The 7,767-nt window shown below is 40.0% G+C and overlaps 1 protein-coding gene across 1 annotated transcript in view; it reads right to left on the reverse strand.

The window, feature by feature from the left end:
* Positions 1 to 491, reverse strand: part of mindy3 (MINDY lysine 48 deubiquitinase 3) — a 53,042-nt gene extending 52,551 nt beyond the window's left edge. The window contains exon 1 of the mRNA XM_026924884.3: positions 426 to 491. The gene's annotated coding sequence lies outside the window, so the exon portion shown is untranslated. The remainder of the gene's footprint in view (positions 1 to 425) is intronic.
* Between the last annotated feature and the right edge of the window lie 7,276 nt (positions 492 to 7,767).

The raw sequence follows: 7,767 nt of genomic DNA on the forward strand, positions 1-7,767 counted from the left end.
CAAAGCCCTGTACAGCTGTGCTCTACCTACTGCTCAACATCCCACCTACGCTTAACTCCCTACCACACTGCAGCTGTGGCCCAGCCACCTTCAGCAACCTCTACACCATCTGGAGTTTGCCTTGTATGTACTCCCTTTGTACACCTACTATACAGGTGCACTTTGAAAGTACACATCTGTTTGTTGAAAGCCATGGGAACCGATTTCACAAAGCTCTTGAAGTGCAGTGCTGATGTGCTGATGTTGCTTCCCGAGGCAGGTTGGAACTCTGTTGTGAGTGATACAACAGAGGATAGCTGATTTTTACACACTACACGCTTCAGCACTCGGTGGCCCCGCTCTGTAAGTTTGCATGGTCTACCTCTTTGTGGCTGAGCTGTTGTTGCTCCTAGATGCTTCCATTTCACAATAATAGTAATACTTACAGTTGATCTAGCAAGGCAGAAATTTTCTCAAACTGACTTGTGCCAAACGTGGTATCTGATGACAGTGTCATGTTTAAAGTCACTGAGCTTCCATTTTAGTACCAGGTGTTTATGGGGATTGCGGGGCTATGTGCTTGATTTTATGCACCTGATAGCAATGGATGTGGCTGAAACACCTGAACTCAGTAATTAAGTGGGGTATCTACCAATGCTGGAGGGGATAATCAAGAGAACCAGGAGAATTCCCAGTGGGCTGTGGGTTAGTGACACAATAAATTTGTTAGTATTATAACTTAGAACTACTTGTTGCAGCATAGGCTGTACTCACATATGCAAATCCCCCCCCCCCCCCCCCCCCCCCAACCCAACACACACGTTGGTGACAAGTCAATGAGACAATGAGGTCCTCTGAGATCCTTAATTGGCCATCTGATTCCAGGCTGGTCACATGACAAATGTACTAGATTACAGTTGGACCAGAGAGCCCTCTTAGTCTTTAATCAACATGGAAAGCAAAAAGGAAAAGGGGGAGCAGAAAAGGCCAGATTAATGAAGAGAAAGGCGTTAGAGGAAGACATAAGTAAATGTGCCACATTTACAGAATTGTTTGCGACAGCAACTGCTGCAGCTGCTGAGACAGGTATCTAAGGTGCATAGTGTAGCACTGCATAATACACGCTACTCTTGAGATGTCTGTTGTGCCATCATCCCAGTGCAAATAATATAAATGCAAATTACGTACAGAGAAAAAGTCACAGTAGATTCTCTACTGCTTTAAATGATGAGAAGCTTATAGCTTGACAAGCTACAGTTTCTAGGTAGCCCATCTTTCTTTCACCTTCAAGCTACTATTTAAACTATTTGTGAGTTTGTTTATATTTATTTTAGACATATATTATTTATTTAATATTATATATTAAAATATTTGTTTGCATGTATTTATCTTATTTGTGTTGTAACTGGTGCCTACTGTGCAATATCTTTGAAAATAAATAGTCCAAAGTGTTTAAACTGTGGATTTGGCATTGTGGACAACTCAATTGAGTGTGTGGGCTGCGTATAGGGGCCACATGCATGAGCCGCTCAGATGACATTCCCAGGCTTAAAATCCTGGCCCTGGTGTCAACATACTTTTGGCCGTACAGTGTACAACATTAGTGACATTTTATGAAAGAAGTATACTCTTACAATCAGTCTCTCTCCCTCTCATCACCTGAGGTAAATATCACTCGTGGCATTTGACAAACACAAACCTCATCATCACTCTTTACTCAAATGATTACTGTTTACTCGGTGAAATAATCACTGAATAACTCAGAAAGAATTTTTTTTGGCTGAATTTCTGGTATTTTCTGATTAGTATTCAACCATTACAACTTTATCCACTGCCGTTGCTACATTGTAAGCGACAGTGCATAGATCATTTGACAGCTTGTTTGAAAAAATTTAATTTATTAGGCTTATGTCTGCTTCGATCCAAAAATTTGATCAAAGCATTACATCCAGTGCTTGAGGAAATCATTTTACCACCATATTTAGAGTTGTGGACTACAAACATACAGTAATTGACATAATGTAAATGCTGCATCCAGAAAACTGACTTAAGCAGCTGCGTAACCCAATTCTGAATACGAGTAACTTTCCAAGAATAATGTTGACGTAACATGAAATAAAGTCACCAACTCTGAATACAGTTCTTACTTATTTAAATACCAATTAAAACATCATTTGACCATTTATAAGCCTGTTTTTTTTTTAAACTGTCTCCTTATTTACATAACATAATCTCTTTATGCAGAATCTCTTTTTGCCAGAATTCAGCCACAGGGTCATCCGATGGGTTTTCCAAGACCACCACACATATACATTAGTATACATTACATTAGTGTGTGCATTCCACGATACCTTCTGTGTTAAAATAAAATGAACATTTTATAACATTAGATTTTTTTTTAGATTAATTATATAAATTAAGTAAATGAATGGAATATCAGTGAACACTGTTATTAATTTTCAAAATAACATTAAGATTTTTCTCTTATCACATTAAGAGAAAAAAAAATATGAATAAAGTATTCCTTCTTTAACCATGTCTTAGTTGCAGGGAGCTTGCAGGACTAGTCTTAACACAGCAGTGGCATTATCGTGCTTAAAAACGTCAGCAACACTCCTGTATTTAAGTTTCTTTCTTATTAAAAAAAAAAAGCTTGCAGCCATCAAGAACCCAGAGTGTTCCCCCATTCAGATTCAGCCATTGATCGAGTTTCATAATGAAAATGGTCTGCGAGACCATATTGACTTTCTGTCTCGCTGTCAATTCACGTTACATTTTATTCGTTCTGCAATGTGGGCTTCTAAGAGTCCTCTGGATTCACAGGTCTAATAGAATCAATATAGAACAGTGGTTATAAGAAAGGCATAAGGCTGGCTTCAGGATATTGAGCCTGGTTTATTATAGTATTATCTATATTGACGGTGTAATTTCGACTAAGACTAGGATGAATCTGTTTCCATGCCTTAACCTTGTATCAGCGAGGACACTAGGTTTAAACAGCACCTCTTGCTGATCTCATTTCAACTGCGCAGTGATGTTAAATGTAATATCAAACATTTATGTGAGACGACGAAGAAGATGAGATCTGTAAATCATTTCGGTAATAACACAGTCCCTGTCTTACAATATGCTCTTTGGTTAGATGCTGTAGTTTTTATGCCAGGGTTCAGCTGAAACATTCAGGTGAGTATCATCACTATGGGCCGTATTCACAGTTAAAAGTTACATGTGTTAAGCTGATTTTCTGGTTGTGCGTTTCATAGTTTACACCCCCAAGGTTGCCCAAATTTCTTGAGTAGATGCATCTGAGATAGGCTTTTTCAGCAGCATCTAGACCACCTCCTTGAAACACAAGCATTTATCTTTATGCAAAAAAAGGGATAGAAAATGCTGACTGAAGAAGGAAATGGTCTTTTTTTCTTTGATCTCAAATAGAATATGATGTACTGTACAAGCTGGTGCTGAAAGTCCAAGCTCAGCTAGTGCATAACTGAGACACGACTATGTTTTACTCAATCTCCACCCTGCCTGCGTAACACTTGTGCAACTTCTACCTTATATCTGTAGTTACTTCCAAGGTCTGAATATTGATGTGTGCAATTTCCATATTAAATCCTCACCAATATGCATAACTCAACTCTAAATATGGCCCTAGATGTTTAGACTTACTGCCATTATCGTTATAGTGCTTATCTATGTGAGTTGGGGTATTTTTCTGTTTTTCCTCTAATACACCAAACGTGTGAATAAGCTTTTTTTTTTTTTTTCCCTCAGAATCATTAAGTTACAGCAACTTCATGTTGTAATATAGCTTTATAATTTCATCAAAGAGATTAAAGTACTAACAACTGTAGTTGTGACCTTCCAAAACTGTCTTAATGTGGTTTAAGAGTCATTAGGGGAAGAAAGCTTGAATATAATATAATAGCAACAATAATAAAACAAACAAACAAAAAAAACTTTGCACATACTTTACTCGCTATTTAAAGGGTGCTGATATTTTTAGGCTATTTTCTGCTGTGTTTTAACTCGTTTGTTATTTGGGCTTTGTTTTTTTTTTTGATTTATAGCTGTAATATACTCCAGAGTGTGTGTGTGTGTGTGTGTGTGAGAGAGAGAGAGAGAGAGAGTGAGAGAGAAAGAGAACACTATCTTTATTAATCTCTGAGGTTTGTGTTTTGCTACTATTTTTCCACTGTGGAGAGTTAAATTACTAGAGTTCATTCTTAGAGTTGCCACAATGCAGACCAGGGGGAGAGTGATGAGATTCCAGGTGCATGCGTTAAACAACATGTCAAGCATTCAGCTTGTTCAGTGTGTTGAGTGCAGAATGTTTAGTCATTCTTCCTCTGTCGTTAGTAATAGCTTTATTTGTGCAAAGTGTATGTTAGTTAGCTCTCTGACGGAGAAGATTGCAGCATTAGAGGTGCGCATCCAGACTTTAGAGAGGATTAGTGAGAGCAAGAGCAGCGTAGTTTCTGTAGGGGAAAGTCTGGATGCCTTAGGCGGAGATAGCAATTCCCCCAACTCCGGCATTAGAGCCTTCACAGCGGGGCGAATGGGTGATGACTCGGTGGCATAATCGCAAAGCCAAAGCTAACGCTAAGGCTCGCCCACGGGAGCACCACTCCGCTCAGCTTCACGTGTCTAACAGGTTTGCTCTCCTCAGTGAAACACCCACTGAGAAACCTGAAAGAGCTCTGATTATAGGAGACTCTATCTTAAGGTACGTGCAATTAGCTACGCCTTTAGGGGCACCAGCACTAGTTAGGTGTATACTGGGAGCCAGGGTGCCAGACATAGCAGGTAATCTTAGGGTCTTAGGCAAGCACAGGTTTTCAAAGATAGTTTTGCACATGGGAGCTAATGATATATACCTTCATCTGTCAGAGGTTACTAAAAGTAACATTGTAGAGGTGTGTAAATAAGTGAAGGCGATGTCCGATGCGGTAATATCCTCTGACCCCATCACAATGAGGCATGGCGATGTAGCTTACAGCAGGTTATTGTCGCTGAACTGCTGGATGTCCAGGTGGTGCTCTGAAAACAATGTGGCCTTTACAGATAATTGGAGAAGTTTTGAGGGCAAGGCTTGCCTGTTAGGGCGAGACTGTGTCCTTCTCACTCAGGAAGGTGCTACTCTCATTTCTTGCAGGATAGTTCATAGTCTCAGAACAGGCCTAGTTAATTGGAGACCAATCCAGAGCCAAGGCCAGGGAGCAGACAAGCAGGCTAAACTGACCATCTGCTAAATGCACTGAGTTGTCACTCAGGTTCCACTATATTGAGACTGTGTCTGTTCCCCGAGCTAAACAAAAATGTAGAGTTCATTTTAGTAACCTACTTAACATAAAATTATATCATACTGAATGCACAGCCAGCACCTTTGATCTGAAGCTAGGACTGTTAAATATTAGATATCTTACGTCCAAAGCGCTTATTGTTAATGAAACTATTACTGATCAGGAACATAATGTACTGTGTTTAACAGAAACATGGATTAAACCAAATGAGTATGTTGCATTAAAAGAAGCTAGTCCTCCCGGATACAGTTATATACAGTTGTATATCAGCCCTGACTAACTGGCAGAGGAGGAGGTGTCAGAGTTATTTATAATGATAATCTAGGTGTCACACAAAAACCTAGTCATAAATTCAACACGTTTGAAGTTGTTTATACATAACATACGTAGCCACAAAAAATAAGTCTACCCAGTTGATTCTGCTAATTATTATTTACAGACCCCTGGGGCCATATTCTGAATTCCTTTGTGAATTTGCTGATTGCATGTCTAACCTGGTCTAACCAAAGCATTGTTGGAGACTTTAATATTCATTTTGATAACATGGAAGACCCTCTGAGAACAGCGGTTGTGTCCATTCTGGATTCGATAGGGGTTAATCAGAACGTAATAGGACCCACTCATAGTGGTGGTTACTGTTCCATAACTGTGGGGCTTTGTAAGAGAAAGCTCTACCCCCCTGCTGTAGCCTTCCCTATTTGAGATACCAACAAATAGCCTGCACCTTTTGATTGAAGTAGGCATGGCGGATCATAAAAGACCAAAAATACATTGTCTTTAACCACTATGGGACAAAAAGCATACCTAAAAATCTCTCCCCCTCCCTCTCTCTCTCCTTCTCTATCTGTCGAGCTACACATGCTACTCCTGAGATACCAGTGATCCTGACCCCTTCTGCTCTCCGGACCTGCCTGATCCATCCTCATGCCCTACTTTGGGTTGGAGTTCTCATTGGCTGGAGATCACTCGCTGCTGCTGGGGGTGGCTTCACATGGACGGCCTGAAGATCATTGGGATTGCTGAGGATGGTGCCACTTGGGGACCGTGGAGATGGCTTTGGACTGTGGTTCATATGGGCAGTTGTACTGTGATTGCTTGGGACTGCGATTGCGATGTCCATTGTTAAAAGCGCTATATAAATAAAATTGAATTGAATTAAATGAGTTTATTTGTGCTAGAAGCAGTTCAGAAGATCTCGTGAAACTATCTGACTAGTCATAGTCCAGTAAACATCCCAGTTCTATGTATGGATCTCATGTAAAAATGTGAACGACAACTAAATCCATTTTGATACACAAAAAAGGCATGCACACACTATGGGATAGCAAGGTTCAGACTTACAGAGGTAATGACATGACTTTGCAAAGATTGATGTTTAAAATAGACAAAATGTTAATGAGTTACATGGGGTGCATGTATAACTACTGAAGCATAAGCATGATCTAAGGCAAGAAAAACAAACATGGAGGACAAAGTGCTGGTCTTTGTAGTTATTTCATTGTAATATAACTAAAAATAACACTTTTGGGACATTCACTGGTGGACGATATGATGTTCCACTTTAACTGCGGCTGCATACAGTTAAGCCACCCAAGCAACTCCTCATCTCAAAAACCTACTTGTGCTCACAGTTCATGTAATCTGATAATAAATATAATCTAGTCTGGTCAGTTAGCCCATGCTAACTAGGACTGGGCAGTGTTGTTATGGTTAGTGTGCGTTGTGTGAGCTGCCTTTTTTCCATATCAGCACAATCCAGTGCTATTTCAGGAAAGGAAAAAAAAATGCCTGGTGTGAACACAGAATAAAAAGGCTGTTTAAAACTATGGGAATCCCCCAAACTGGAAAGCTCTCCCACTGTTCATGAACAAATCTGACAGGTTCATGACATCAATGCTGACTCAAGAACTCAGGGGTAAGCAAAGACTTCTGGGTTATTACTCAGGAAAACAGGGTCATGTGGCCTTAGGCTTTGGCCCATGTCTGAAGGCAATGCAATGTGTGATGTGATGCCAATCTAGTGATGGATCCAAGGTAGTTATGAAACTCCCCCACTCAGTTCACAATCTGTTTACAATGAGCAGATATTCAGTCGTAGATGACTAAACCTGCTAGCAGACCTTGAAGCACCGAACACCAGCACTGAGAGAGATATATTTTTCCCTTTATAATAATGACACTTGGACATGACTGTGTGTGTGAGGAGACCAGGAACTAACCAGCACATCAAATAAACTCTGGACAAGAGGGTTTATCACAGCTGTAAGGACTCCTGTGAGAAGTGGAGTTCACATCTATACAGATAGATTTTCCAAAAGGGACACTTTTGGAAAATGACCTCAAAGAAACTGTAAAACTCTATTTTCACTGCTTTCCTGTAGACGTACATTTCTGTAAACGCTGACATCAGGGTGTCAAACTGTGCATGCCCTTTTGCATGTGTTATGAATGTGCTAGTACTCTGTTTATCATGGATGTTGACCAA

This window comes from Pangasianodon hypophthalmus, chromosome 22 (genome assembly GCF_027358585.1).
Source record: "Pangasianodon hypophthalmus isolate fPanHyp1 chromosome 22, fPanHyp1.pri, whole genome shotgun sequence".
NCBI lineage: Eukaryota > Metazoa > Chordata > Actinopteri > Siluriformes > Pangasiidae > Pangasianodon > Pangasianodon hypophthalmus.